Source organism: Elephas maximus, chromosome 13 (assembly GCF_024166365.1).
Source record: "Elephas maximus indicus isolate mEleMax1 chromosome 13, mEleMax1 primary haplotype, whole genome shotgun sequence".
NCBI lineage: Eukaryota > Metazoa > Chordata > Mammalia > Proboscidea > Elephantidae > Elephas > Elephas maximus.
This window is the reverse complement of record NC_064831.1, coordinates 86,164,981-86,181,208: the sequence shown is the minus strand read 5'-3', so window position 1 is coordinate 86,181,208 and position 16,228 is coordinate 86,164,981.

The following is a 16,228-nucleotide window of genomic DNA, read 5'->3' as shown; positions in this document are numbered from 1 at the left end:
ATACATTTTGTGAATTTCCCTTTATGTTTTAAATAATTTTCCCTTCCCTGGTGGTCCACCACCACATCTGCCAAGAGCAGCAGGAACTTTGGAGAAGCTCTCCTTAAGTAAAGGAGAAATCCCAAGGTTGCATGGGCCCCACTCAGGGAATTGCTGCTCCGGGGCTTCACCGCTCCCAGGAGGAGTTAAACTGGGTTTCTGTGTCAGAGAAACTGAATGAAATTGGGGGTGGAATTGTTAAAATTGGAAATGACCTATTTAACTCTATGCATATTCCCCATGACTGGTATAAATATGTTCAACTTTCTAATTTTCTCAACAGAAGGAACTAAGCATACACTTCGATGCAGAAACTCTTTTTAGCAATGTGTTAGAGGAAAAAGAATCTTTATAATTGATCATTTTAATCTTTATAGGTGACTATTTCTCACTCTCTTTTTAAGAACAACAACACAAAGATGGCTTAAATCCCATCGAGGCTTGCGGGAGAAAAATAAAGGGGCGAGGGTGCTAAGACAGAAAAAAAAAAAAAAGGTAGTGGGTACTAACTGAAATAACAGGAAAAAAAAAAAAAAAAAACCTTGTAAAATAAGACGTTTTATTTTGGCCCCCTTACAGATCAGAAACAGAATGTATGGTAACCTAATAATTACAATATAATGTTGGACTGTACTTTATTTCCCAAATTCCACTGCTGTGTGTATACAATTTGACTGTTCATAAAATCACTTACTTAGTAAACCACCTAGTAATTTCCATTTCACCCTTCCTAAATCATTTAGTCTCCAGCTATGAATCTAAGGAAAATCCAACCCCCCCACCACAAAAAAAAAAAAAAAATTTCACTAAGGATGTTAAACAGTGTTCCCTGCATATAATGATATACTGTTTATTAACGAGAAATGCGTATATTGTGGTCTCAGTTTGTTACTTTAAGCAGCATATTTTCAAATGCCCTACAAAACAAGAATATGCAGATTAGACAAAGTTTAATAGAGTAAAACCAGTTAGGAATCCGCAGTCATGTGTCCTAATCAGGGGCTTGCTATCATCCGGTTTGGATGTGTCTGTTAGGGGATAGAACATTTATTCAAATAGAACCTGCATTTAGAATTTAAAAATACTTAATTTGATTATAAAGACACGAGCGTTTTAACTGAAATTCTCGCATACCTCCCTTAAACTTCATGTCTTTTTTTCCCTCTATTTTTTTAACAAAAGAATATTTTGCTCTCAGAAAACTGCATTACTTTTCAGTTTTTTTTTTTTTGTACATGTGACCTTTAAGAAAAGGTTGTGCTGTATATTTCAGCCACGAAACGTTGAGAAAATTGTATTAACAGTAAAATAATATTCTTACTGCCAAATGTACAGATATTCGCTAACAGCCATGGTATTCTCCAAGGCCCCGAGCGGTGCTTCATCATGCTAGCATGGCCGCTGTGACAGAAGGCTTCCCTGAAATCCATCCGTCCCTCTGTCATTCACAGCTTTCTCATTCAAACCAGCTTGGCGCCCACACTGGCTGGCTGACCCGCTGCCCCAAGCCTGCCGTCGTCAATTGGCAGGGGGCTGTTTGGAGACCTTCTGTCCTGGGCTGGCTAATGTGTCTGACCAGTGGGGCTGCCCTCCACGATTGTTTTTGGAGAGAAAGTGGGAGCCTTGCACAGAAGCAGTCCAGGATCTATGCTAGTGTGTAGATCACACACACACACACACACAGTGACACTATTTTACAAAGAGTTCTTAGAGTTTGTAAATGCAATAAGAAATGCAGTTTTTAAAACGTGTATTGTTACGGGAAATACTCTTCCTTTATGATTTTTTTTTTTTTTTAACTCAGCTACAGAAGAATTCATGTAAGAGTTGATGATGCCTGTATGCCTAAAGGGAAACCCTGGTGGCGTAGCAGTTACGAGCTACGGCTGCTTACCAAAAAGTTAGCAGTTCGAATCCACCAGGCGCTTCTTGGAAATTCTATGGGGCAGTTCTACCCTGTCGCTATGAATCAGAATTGACTTGACGGTAACAGGTTTGGTTTTTTCAGGTTTGGTATGCCTGAAAGTCTACTTTCTTTACAGGACCGGTGCCCAGTCGGCTTGCTTTAGGATATAAATGCACAGATAGTTTGAGTCTTAACTGGATTTTTTTCTCTTTCAGTCAAGGGAGAGCATGATGATGACCCAAGATGCTATTTTATATGGTTTTCATTGGCAACCAATAAATTCAGCAGAATCCTTGAAAAGGGAACCTCCTATCTTATCCAGTAAATTCAGGAAGCTTCAGTGCTGTGGAATACGTGGGTGTGTGGGTGCGTGCGTAGGTGCGCTCGTGTGTACCTATGTGTGTGCTCTTATTTCCTTCCCCTGAGCTGGTCTGTCTATGACTGGGAGGGTCAAATCCACCACAAGTTCATTTCTAGGCCAACTCTGCCAAATTATATGATGTGAATTGATGTCCACTAAGGGCTTAGAACAGTAAACCCTGATTTAAGTTCTTAGATTGAACTTGTCTACAGTTGTTGGGGTGAAAGGCCAGTTCATATCCATTAATTAGGCTAATCCATCTCAATCTACTTCATTTTATTCCTTTTAGGGAATACATATTAGGTGTATCTGGATAAACCAATGCTTCTAAAATCCAGAAATAAAAATGTTCCATGGAAAACGATTACCACTTAGCTGCATTCAATTTTGACTTTTTAAAAGATTTTGGGATTTAGAACTTTTTTTTTTGTATATGAATTCTCTGTGGTGATAAAACAGTTTTATGTGAAACAGCAGCGGACAGGTTATTCCATGGGCACTGAACCGAAATATTAAAATCATATAGAGGGCCAGGTTGCAATTCTGGAAAATAATTTGTCTTATACAAAGACTTCCCTCCCAACATAGAAGTTCCATGCAAGTATTAAATCTCAGCACAAATTAATACATGCCTATCACTTGAAATTTTTACAAATGAGACATTTAAATATCAGAGTTCTGTTTAATGGTATGAACAGGTTGTAGAGATTGTTTATTTGAAATTCCATTTGGTAACAGATGTGATAACTTGTCTGGCATTAAAACCAAGTTTAAGGTAATCACTGCATTTGCTCTTTTGTTCTAAGTGCTTTACAATCCTTAATTCACATAAAACATCTGTGAAATTTAGTTAGGAGTGTGGTGAGTAAAATTTAATCCCTGTTTTTATACCAGCATGTTCAGAAACATATATTTCAATCTTCTCTGTGTGAAAAATTCATGTGGGAATCAACCGGTAGGTATTTTAGTGATATTCTAAACCTTTGGGGCAATACAAGATTAACGTGCTAACAGAATTAAAACGATGCCACACTAAAGACTATTTCCTCAGTTGATTTTGACAGCGATTGGAGGAATAACTGTAGAAACAAACGAATATTTGGAGGTCATTTTGATGACCAAATATATCTTTGTCAAAGTCAAAGCAATTGGTTTCTTTTTTTAGGTCACAGATTAAATAGAGGCAACATGAAGTAAATTATTTGCAAAGAATACCATGGGAAGGTAGAAACAGTGAATGTGTTCCCTCCCTTACCTCCTCTTTCCTCACCTCCTGTATCCACTGCAGACAACACCGATCAACACTCTTTCCTGCCAGCCGAGACTCAGCCTCAGGCTCCTGCAAGGCACCTTGCTCCTGGCAGCACTCCGGTAATTACACCCAGGAGGGGCCACCTTTTTGAAGTTCCTTGGGTAGGTGATAACAAAGTGTGTATTTTGGAAACATTTTCCAGCAGAGGTATAGTGGCAATGATGCCACTAGGAAAACTACCCGCGAATTTATCATGGAAGATTTTTCAAGCATGTCCGATCTCTCCCATTGTTAGTTGACTTTGAGTTGACTCCAACTTGTGGCAACATTATGTGTAACAGAATGAAACATTGCCCGGTCTTGAGCCATCTTCTTGATTGTTGGTATGTTGGAGTCCTGTCCCTCCACTTTAACAAACATGGTGTCCTTCTCCAGTGATTGGTTCCTCTTGATAACAGGTCGAAAGTAGTCAAGTTGAAGTCCCAGACAATATTCTGTAATCCACAGAGTTTTCATTGGCTAATTTTTGTAAGTAGATTGCCAAGTCTGTCTTAGTCTGGGAGCTCCACTGAAATCTGTGGGTAACCCTGATGATATTTAAAATACTGGTGTTGTTGCTTCCAGCATTATTGTTGTTAGCTGCCATCAAGTCAGCCCCCAACTCATGGTGACCCCACGTATTGCAGAGTAAAGCTTCTCCATAGGGTTTTCTTGGCTATATATTTTTTTATGGAAGCAGTTTATCGAACCTTTCTTCTGTGGAGACGCTGGGTGGGCTCAAACTGCTAACCTTCAGGTTAAGAGCCAATCACAAACCGCTTGTGCCACCCAGGCTCCTTCTCCATCATCATAGCAATACATAAAGCCCAATTGTTAACCTGAAAATATTTATCAAGCACCTCCATGCATAAGGTACTATGCTAGGGAGAGAGACTGCACAGACAGACATGTAAATACATGTGCCCACATGTGTACACATGTGCACATGCACACTATATCTTGATTTATTTCCCAACCCATTGCACTCTGGATTTGTGATTGTTCATAAGTATTATACTTGGGTACATGTTTATGTATTGTCATTTTTGTTAGTTGGTGTCTATTGTGACTCATGGTGACCCCATGTGTGCAAAGTAGAATTGCTCCACGGGATTTTCAAGGCTGTGACCTTTCGGAAGCAGATCGCCAGGCCTGTCTTCTGAGGTATTTCTGGGTGGATTTGAACCTCCAACCTTTGGCTGGTACTTGAGTGCTTAACCATTTCCACCACACAGGGATTCATGTTTATGCATGTGTATGTGTAAATACAGGATAAAATCAAATAATGCAGCGGGGGGAGCTCCTGGTAAAGGAACAAAGGAGATAGGGAAAAAATTAAGTCGGGATAAGATTAGGAAACAAGGTGTACTTTTCATCAGGTTGCTGGAAGTAAACTAAATTTTAGCTCCAAGTTTCTAGTGATCAAAGCAAAGAAGGAATAAAGACTTACCAGATAATATGCCACATGATATAATCCAATAAAGGTTCTCAGGAGAACTTTTCCAGATTGTCTTGGTCTTCTAGTGCTGGTGTACCAGAAATACCACAAGTGGATGGCTTTAACAAAGAGAAGTCTATTTTCTCACAGTAAAGTTGGCTAGAAGTCCAAATTCAGGGTGTCAGCTCCAGGAGAAGCCTGTCTCTGTTGGCTCTGAAGAAAGACTGTCCTCAATCTTCCCCTGTTCGAGGAGCTTCTCAGGCACAGGGACCCCAGGTCCAAAGGACACGCTTTGCTCCTCGTGCTGCTTTCTTGGTGGTATGAGGCCCCCAGCTCTCTGCTTGCTTCCTTTTCCTTTTATCTCTTGAGAGATAAAAGGTGGTGCAGGCCACAACCCAGAGAAACTTGTTTTACACTGGATCAGGGAGGTGACCTGAGTAAGGGTGGTGTTACAATTCCACCCTAATCCTCTTAACATAAATGACAATCACAGAATGGAGGACGATCACACAATACTGAGAATCTTGGCCTAACCAAGTTGACACATATTTTGGGGGGAACACAATTCAATCCATGACACAGATATTGAGACCAGAGGGAAAACTATCCCACAGATTCTCATTTAGACTGCATTGTACTATGTGGTGAATCGGAGCCCTTGTCAACATGCAAACAACAGTTAAAATATTCAGTGTGATGTAACAATTCTTTTAATAATCCTCAAAGTATACCAGTGACTTAATAAAGAAAAAAAAAATTTTTTTTGACCTAATAGCCGTGTAAAATGCAGTAAACAGAAGTCTGTGAAGAGATGAAATATTGCAGGAAGAAATGAAGCTGTCTTTTGAGCTTCGTTTTGGATTGAATTATGTCCCCCAAACATACATGTTGAACTCCTGGCCCTTGTACCTGTGGGTGTGATCCTGTTTGGGAATGGGATTTCCTTTTGTTATGTCAATGAGGTCATACTTGTATAGGGTGGATCCTAAGCTTAATCACTTCTGAGTTATAAAAAGGCTGGACACAGAAACAAATAAAGGGAGAAAAGGAATGACAGGCAGATACACTCACGAGGATTAGTGACAGCTCCTAGAAGCTGAAATAGACAAGGACGGCCATCCCCCTATAGCTATGCCCCGAATTCAGACTTCTAGCCTCCTGAACTACAACAACATAAATGTTTGTTCTTTAAAGCTACTTGCTTATGGTTGTTTGTGTTAACAGCAGCACTAGGTACCTAAGACAATCTTGTATGAACCCGAGGTAAAATTTAGAAAACTGACTTTCAGAATAAACTACAAGGAAGTGACCATTAAAGATGGAGGTGTGGAGGGTGGTAAGGGGTACCTGGAAGGTGGGTATCCATGCTCCCGTTCCTTATGTTTGAGTATTACATCTCACATTTAGGTGCTTGGTATGGATAAAATAGCAGAGAACTGAAGGTAGTGATCATGGGCAAAAACCTAGGGCTCAACTGCCGAGTGCAGATGATTAAAAGATCACCTTCCACATCGATAGAACTAAGGAAAAGAACAACATGATCATCTCTGTCGATGCAGAAAAAGCGCTTGATAAAATCCGACACCTTTCTTTATGAAAACCCTAAAAAACATTGAAATAGAAGGGAAATTGCTCAGTGTGATGCAACGCATATACAAAAATACAACAAGCAACATTATACTTAGTGGAGAAAGACAGAGCTTTCCCCCTGAAATCAGGAACAAGACAAGGGTGCACACTCTCACCATTTCTATTTAATATTACATTTGAAATCCTACCCAGAGAGTAAGGAAAAAAACGAAATAAAAGTTTTCCAGATTAGAAAAGTAAAATTATCTCTATTTGTGGATGATATGATTCTATATATAGAAAATCCCAAAGAGTCCACAAGAAAACTTCCAGAGCTAGTAGAGGAATTTAGCAGTTGTAGGACACAAGGTCAATAAACAAAAATAAGTTGAGCTTCTACACACCTGCAATGAGAAATATGAAAGGGAAATTAGGGAAACAATTCTATTCACAATAGCATCTAAAAGAATAAAATATCTAGGAATAAATCTAACCAGAGGCATGAAGGACTTATACAATGAAAACTATAAAATACTTCTGAAAGAGATTAAAGAAGACTTGAATAAATGGAAAGATGTCCCATGTTCCTGGATTGGAAGACTTAATATTGTTAACACCCCAGAGCCATCTACAGGATTCAGTGCAATCCCAATCAAAATTCCAACAGCCTTCTTTACAGAAACAGAAAAACCAATCCTCAAGTTTATATGGAATGACAAGCGGTGCCAAATAGCTACAGCAATGTTGAAAGAGAAGAACAAAGAAGGAAGATGCACATTTTATGATTTTAGAAGATACTGTATAGCCACAGTAATCAAAACGGCCTGGTACTGGTATAACAATAGACAGATAGACCACTGGGATGGAATTGGAAGTCCACAAATAAAGCCACACATCTACAGTCAACTGATTTTTGACAAGGGTGGTAAGTCCATTTGATGGGGAAAGAAGAGTTTCTTTTCCCAGTAGTCCTGAGAAAATTGGATTTCCATGTGCAAAAAAATGAAACGGGATCCTTACCTCACACCATACACAAAAACAAATTAAAAAAGGATTAAGGACCTAAATGTGCAAACTAAAATCATAAAATTCTTAGAAGAAAAAGCAGGGGTGATGCTGTCAGGCCTAGCTTTAAACATTGGATTATCTAATACAATAGCTGGGAGACATTATGCTGAGTGAAATAAGTCTGTCACAAAAGGACAAATATTGTATAACCTCACTTATATAAAAAGACAAGAAATGGCAAATGTATAGAGAACAAAGTTTATTAGTGGTTACAGGGGCAGGAGGGGGTGGAAACGGAGGGCTAATGGTGATGGAAATATTGCATTGACTAAGGGTAGGGTTTAACACCCTATTATAATTTCTGTCAATAAGTTGTGCAGCTATAAAAAGTTGAATTGGCAAAAACTGTGTGATAGATATATTTACAATGGTGACAAAAAAAAAAAAAGTCGTTGCTGAGGCTGCTTATGTACAACCAAACACCTCATGGGATTTGGTTCATTGGTTTGGAGGTTTATGGTCATGGTTTCATTGAGCATCCCTGTGAATTTGCCTGATAACGTATTTAGTACTTTTACCTCCTAGTTTGTTGTGTAATGCCTGAGGTCTTAAAAGCTGGCAAGTGGCCATCCAAGGCACAATAATTGGTCTCTATTCACCTGGCTTTTTTTATTCACCTGGAGCAACAGAGGAGGGAGAGTTAGGAATAGGAGGAGAACGTGGAATATGTGGCTAATTGCCTCCATGGACAAGTGCCTCCTTTGCCACGAATCCAAAAGAACTTTATGGTGCCTGGCTACCATTACTGACATTTTGGTCAAAGGTTCTATAGTAGAATCTTGATGAAGAGGGGGGAAAGTATAGAACAGAATTTCAAATTCTTATGGACTCCAGACTTCCTAGAGCCATGAAGTTTGGATGAATCCCTGAAACTATTGCCCTGAGATAATCTTTAAACCTTAAACCAAAAATATTCCCTGAAGTCTTCTTAAAACCAAACAATAGTTTAGATTAACTAGTAAAAAATGTCTACCTTGAGCACTTTGCTTTTTTAAAAAGTATCTATATGGGATCAAATTGACAACAGCAGCTTGAAAGCTTAGATAGGAACCTTAGGGGGCAGTGAGTAAACATTAAAGGGGGAAGAACAACTTGGAAAAGGTGGGTGAGAATGGTTGCACAACTTGAAAAATGTGATCAATGTCACTAAATGGCACATGTAGAAACCGTTGAATTGGTGTATGTTTTACTGTGTATGTTATCAACAACAATAATAAAGCATCCTAATGTTTTGGCAACCTATCCTGAGCAGAGGGACGTAGAAGTCCTTTTGTGATACGGCAGATGGTTTCCCCATCTCAGCCTAGAGGAGACCAGATCCTTCCTCAGGAACTGTTCTTAGTCTGATCCAGAGAAGAAAATGGGCATTCGATGCCACAAAATCCTACCGCATAGGACAGAGTTCTCAGGAAGTATCATTTCTAAAGGACCATATGGATACTTTGTTATGTTATCAAATAAGTTTGGGAAACAAAGGACGAAACAAGGTTAAACGAGTATTTGTTTGAGGGGCTTCTTAAAGCCTCTTCAAGAGCCATATGATGGACTGATTGAATTACAGGCCCCACAGCACTGGGCTGGGTTCTTTTCACCAAGTTGTCTGTGTCTTCTACAGAAGAGACACAGAGCACCTCAGTGACCACTTTAGCCTAGAACTTTTGCCTAATAGACCAAGCAGCACCACAAAATAATCTCCATACAAGTCTCAAGATGCTTGTTCTACAAACAGCCTTGCCTTCCCAAGGCAGAGCAGGGCTGTCCTTGAGAACGGAGTCTGCATATGGGCTCTCTATTCAAACCAGGTAGAAATCCTGGCTCAACCCTGACCTTGGGCAACTTCTGTCTCAGTCAACCTCAACTTCTTTATGTGTAAAATGGCAAGAACAAGGCCTATCTTGCAGGTTTATTACAAACAATGTGTGAAAAGTACCAAGCATAGTACCTTGCATTTCAAGGTACCACAAAAGATGGATGGAGCAGACAGGAAGGTTAGATAAGGATTCAGAAGAAAGTGATGCCTGAACTGAGTCTGGAAAAATGGATCCAATTTACTCAGAAAAAGTGAGCTGCTGTGGCAGGAACACAGGAGCACTGCTGCTCCCAGGATGTGATCCCCTCAGTAGGAGATGGAATAGATGATAAGATACTTGCAATGTCTACCAGCACCAGTTTTCACTGAGTCACCTCCAACTCCTGGTGAACCCACGTGTATCAGAGTAGAATTATGTTCCCTAGGTTTTTTAATGGTTGATTTATCTGAAGGAGATTGCCAGACCTTTCTTCCATGGTGTCTCTGGGTAGACTCGAACCTCCAGCCTTTTGTTAGCATCCAAGAGCATTAACTATTTACATCAACTAGGTACTGCTAGCATGGTAGAAATGACTGTGATACATGAGTTTGGCTTGCTGGCATTTTCAATAATATCAATATGCTTATTCCTTTAAACTAAAATTTAGCTCTATTTTAAAAGTGAGACACTGACTAAATTGTTTCTGAATCAGAACATTTACTTTTTAAATGAAAGAGAGAAATATTTCATGAAATAATTTATTATGACTACATGATATGGCTTGAATTTATGGCTAGCACACACACACACACAAAAACCCAACAGGCTTTTCACCGAAGCTCTGCCAAATATTTTGGCTCTAAGCAAATCCTGAAACCAAGTAAAAATTCACAGGGTATTTTATTAGTTTTTCTTTTCCTTCTTAAGCCACGATAATTAGTTTTAGGAAAGGAAATAAAATAAAAGCAAGTAAAGTCTGATTGATACTTTCATTTCTTTTTTTTTTTTTTTTTTTCCTTCTCTGCTTCTCATCTTCTGCCATCCCCAGGAACGGGGTTCTGTTCTTTGGATTCTTGAGCAGGAAAAGGCTAGGGAGGTGATAAGGGGACAAATGAGTGTTAGACTCAGTGTTTCATGCATAAAAAAGTCCTCTCTTCATTTACACATGTTAGGAAAGAATCAGGCAAGGTGTCTGATTCTCTGAAAAAATTTTCAATTCCTGCATCGTATGTTGGAATCTGATTATAAAACTCACAGCTCAGGCTAGAATGATACAGACAGTCAATAGGAAACTCTTCCATTTGAACCATAGCTTTACTATCCCATTTTACGTTATAAATGATGACTTCTATTCCAGCTTGTTCCATAGTATAAAACTTGGTGTACTCTTCTATCTATCAGGACTAAAAAGCCACTGCCATTGAGCTGATGTCAACTCATTGCTATCCCATATGTGCTGGAGTAGAACTGTGCTGTATAGGATTTACACTGGTTGATTTTTTGGAAATAGATTGCCAGGCCTTTCTTTTGAGGCCCCTCTTGGTGGACTCAAACCTACAACCTTTAAGTTAGCAGCGAAGTGTGTTAACTCTTTGCACCATTCAGGGACTACGGGTTAGGGCTACTCAGTAGAATAAGACAATCACACAGAAAGAGATAGGGAAAGGAAAAGGCAGGCTTAGAAAATTCAGACTATGACTGAGTTGTCCACAAATTTGAGTTCTCAAGATCTTGGAAAGGAATTTTGGGAAAGGTTTAGACCACCCGATTAAAAGCCAGATTTGTTCTTTTCATATCTCCTACTCATTACCTCATTTTGTCAGCCCATCAAATACAGATGCACTGATAAAAGAGTGAAATGGTGACTGTTACATTTTGGCCTAAGTATCCTAGAGTAGAGAAAGAAAGCCAGAGCCATTAACCAAGTGCCCAGTCAAGCCCTCTAAACTTTCATTTTGTTTCCTCATCTTTAAAAATGGAAAAAAGCACACACTTTCGATCTGCATCACAGAGACGTTATCAAAACCAGATGAGATGATAAATGTGAAAACACTTTGAACACTGTAAGGCCATATTATTAATATTAATAATATTATTACTCAGCTCAGTCACTTTTTAGATTTGGATTTAGATTTTCGTGCTGCTCCTCGACAGTCATTCAGAGGAAGGGAAGGCAAGGCTGAAGCCAATTGCCAAATTAAGATTCGGGATTAATTGATGAATTTTTCTCTTCTACCAGATATCCCTGGTAATTGAAAGTTGATGTATGTGTCCCTTTGTAAAAATGGAAAAAGAAACCCCGACACTGACTGCCTGAGTTCTCCGCAAAATAAATGGTACCTTTGACAGGTTCCAGATGAGACCTGAGGGTGGAGTGGGAGTGAGGCTATCTATTCTTCTCAGCTTGCATGTCTATAGGCAGAGCAATGATGCTGTAGAGTGAAACACAAACACACAGAACAGTAGTGCCTTCACAAATGTTCTAAATTTCCCTCAATTCCTTTTTTTCTGATATATACAGTCCTGTTGTTTTTGTTAGCTGCTATTGAGTGGATTTTGACTCATAGTAACCCCACATGAGCAAAGTAAAACTACTCCAGAGGCCTATCAATAGCTGTGATCTTTCAAAAGTAGATCTCCGGGCCTTAATTCGTAGATGCCTCTGGATGGGTTTAAACCACCAATTTTCTGGTTAGTAGTCCAGTGCTTAACCATCTGCTCCATCCAAGGACTCCTACACATTCCTGACACTTGCCAAATCACATTCCTGTAACAGAGGATACTGGCAAGAGGAGAGATGACTGACGGTATGTGTTCTCCCAATGCCATGGTCTCAACTACAAAAGCAAAACAGAAACTTCAAGAGAGACCAAAGAAATGTCACTGCTGGTAAACAGTCCTAATGAATGCGTAGATGTAGAACCTTACTTATGTTGAGATTTATTTAGCAAGCACCCTTGGAGTCTAAACACTGGAACAAACCGTTTCTTTACTGGCTTAATAACTCCAAAGACCTTGCCAGTTTTAAAAGGCAAAGAGTTGCTTCATTCACTTATGATTCAAAGTCATGTTTCTCAGCCTTGAATAAAGTCTTAATAATAAAACAACTACACAAACACGAGCAGATCATTGAGCAAGTGCAGTTTTAGCTTTGCCTTCAGCAGAGTGAGGTTGAAAAATTGTCCCCAGTGAAGTCTGGCCAAAACAAAATCTCTCTCCCAGTGGCCCATTTGTTGCCTTCTTTCTTAAAATAATATACCTTTAGAGTGTATACCTTGAGGGAATTTGCACACCTGGCCAACCATATTAAGATATTTTACACTGATACTATGTCTGCCAGCTGATATTATTTCTTTGCCAAGGACGTTCTCAGATGGGCTGTTTTACCAAATTTGGGCATGGGGATTTTCCACATAGTAAATCATCGAAGTCCCTGGGTGCTTCAAAGAGTTAACGGTCTTGGCTGCTAACTGAAAGTGGAGGTTCGAGATAGATGTTGGAAAAACAGGTCTGACAAGGTACTTTCGAAAAACCAGCCACTGAAAAACCCAACGAAGACGGGTTTTACTCTGACACACGTGAGGTCGCCATGAATTGGAGTAGACTTCACAGCAAATGATTTCGGTTTAAATCTTTGAATGACCAAGGGAGTCTCTTATGTTGCCAAAGTGTGAAGAAACACACAAGCACACACACACAAACCTTTAGTTAAATGCCATTTGTGCTAAAGTGAATAGATGAAGTGACAAAAAAGGCTGAAACATTAGGAATATGACTTTTACTCCTCTTCTTTCAGTGTCATTTCTTATAGTGAGTCCACCAATGGCGTTAAACAGTCAAGTTAGCGCCTGAAAGCAGTCGTTTTCCAGCTGTGCCCCCTGGAGACCCAGATATCCCACAGAGGTCATTGGAGATGACCAGGGTCTCCAAATAAGAAGGAGTCAAGCGTGCGCCAAGTCAGGTCTCTGCTCCAGATCATCGAAGTTCGGTATATATATACATCATTGAAGTTCTGTGTGTGTATGTATATTTTTTACCTTCATGACTTAAGGCTTTCTTTGAGAAAAATGAATGTCCCTTGCTTAAAATAGTAAAGTTTGAAAATTACTTTATTTCTTTGAAGTGCAAATTATTTTTTGGAGGGTCATTGCTTTGTTTCTCTTGCTATGCGCACTCCATGAACCATGGTCCAGCATATATTGAGCACATAGATGTTCTGCAAGTTTGTTCTGAAAGGTTTGATGTATCCAAAGTCGTTGAGTAAGTGGGGCAAATGGGGCTCCAAATCCTGTACCCCATGCATTGTCGGCCCTTGGATATGTCATTGCAAGGGAGAGTCAGTAATGGCTTGTAAGAGACATTTTCAGGTGTGAGGCAGGAGGATTGCCAGATACAGCAACTACGCGGCACATACTTATACTAAAAAAAGAAAAAAAAAAGTTTATCTGAAATTCAAATTTAACAGGGCATCCTGTCTTTTATCTGGCAACCCTTTATATGGTAGACAAGTTGCAAAGGATGAAAGAGTTAGTATTTGGTGAAGAAATTGAATCAGTCCTTGCAGACTACATTTTAGAGAACATGGCAGATAAAGATGACAAAAATAGGTTGAAGGCATAACAAATTCTTAGGAAAAAAATGTTCTTGTTTTTTTGTTTGTAAAGACTGAAAACAATAACCGCCACATTGATTCTAATTCATGACGACCACATGTGTGTCAGAATAGAACTGTGCTCCGTAGGGTTTTCAATGGCTGATTTTTGGAAATAGATCAGCAGGCCTTTCTTCCTTTTGGTTACCAACTGAACTCCGTAACTGTTTACACCTCCTCCCCCCAGAAAAAAACATCGCTGTCAAGTCAATTCTGATTGACTCCTTGTAACCCTGTAGGACAGAGCAGAACTGACCCATAGGGTTTCCAAGGTTGTAATCTTTATGGGAGCGGATTGCGACATCTTTCTCCTGTGAAACAGCTGGTGGGTTTAAACCACAGACCTTTCAGTTAGCAACCAGGCACTTGACCTCTGAAACACCCAGGGTCGCCAAAAGTACCTTTTGTTGTTGTTATGTGCCAGCCAGTCAGTTCTGACTCATAGGAACCCCACGTACAACAAAATGAAACACTGCCCGGTCCTGATCCTTGTTATACTTGAGCCCACTGTTGTAGCCACTGTGTCTAATCCATCTTCTTGAGGCTCTTCCTCTTTTTTGTTGACCCTCTACTTTACCAAGCATGACATCCCTCTCCAGGTACTGGTCCCTGCTGAAAACCTGTCCAAAGTATGTGAGATGACGTCTCATCACCCTTGCTTCTAAGGAACATTCTGGCTGTGTTTCTTTCAAGACAGATTTGTTCCTTCTTTTGGCAGTCCATGGTATATTCAATATTCTTCACCAACACCATACTTCAAAGGCATCAGTTCTTCTTCGATCTTCCTTATTCATTGTCCAGCTTTCGCATGCATATGAGGCAATTGAAAACAGCACGGCTTAGGTCAGGTGCACCTTAGTCCTCAAAGTGACATCTTTGCTTTTAATACTTCAAAGAAGTCTTTCCCAGCAGATTTGCCCAATGTAATGCATCTTTTGATTTCTTGACTGCTGCTCCCATGGGCACCAGTTGTGAATCTAAGTAAAATAAAGTCCTTCACAACTTCAATACCATGTTATTGCTTGTTGGTCCAATTGTGAGGATTTTTGTTTTCTTTATGTTGAGTTATAATCCATACTGAAGGCTGTAGTCTTTGATCTTCTTCAGTAAGTGCTTCAAGTCCTGCTCACTTTCAGCCAGCAAGGTTGTGTCATCTGTATAACACAGGTTGTTAATGAGTCTTCCTCCAATCCTGATGTCCCATTCTTCTTCATATAGTCCAGCTTCTCAAATTATTTTCTCGGCGTACAGGTTCAATAAGTATGGTGAAAGGATACAACTCTGATACACAGCTTTCCTGACTTTAAAACCACGTAGCATCCCCTTGTTCTGTTCAAATGACTGCCTCTTGATCTATACCAGTTCTTCAGGAGCACAATTAAGTTTTCTGGAATTCCCATTCTTCTCAGTGTTATCCATAATTTGTTATGACCCACACAGTTGAATACCTTGCCATAGTCAATAAAACACAGGTAAACATCTTCTGGTATTCTCTACTTTCAACCAAAATCCATCTGACATCAGCAATGATATCCCTCTTTCCACATTCTCTTCTGAATCAGACTTAAATTTCTAGCAGTTTCCCTGTGGATGTATTGCTGCTACTATTTGTTTTTTGTTTTGTTTTGTTTTTTGTTATCCTCAGCAGAATTTTACTTGTGTGTAGTGTTAATGATATTCTATAATTTCCACATTCTGCTAGATTGCCATTCTTTGGAATGGGCACAAATATGGATCTCTTCCAGTTGGTTAGCCAGGTAGCTGTCTTTCAATTTTCTTGGTATAGACATGTGAGCACCTCCAGTGTTGCATCTGTTTGTTGAAACATCTCAATTGGTATTCTGTCAATTTCAGAACCCTTGTTTTTCGTCAATGCCTTCAGTGTAGCCTGGACTTCTTCCTTCAGCACCATCAGTTCTTGAAAATATGCTACCTTCTGAAGTGGTTGAATGTCAACTAATTCCTTTTGGTACACCGACTGTGTGTATTCCTTCCATCTTCTTTTGATGCTTCCTGTGTCATTTAATATTTTCCCTGTAGAATCCTCCAATATCGCAATTCAAGGCCTGAATTTTTTCTTCAGTTTTTTCAGCTTGAGAAATTCTGAGTGTGTTC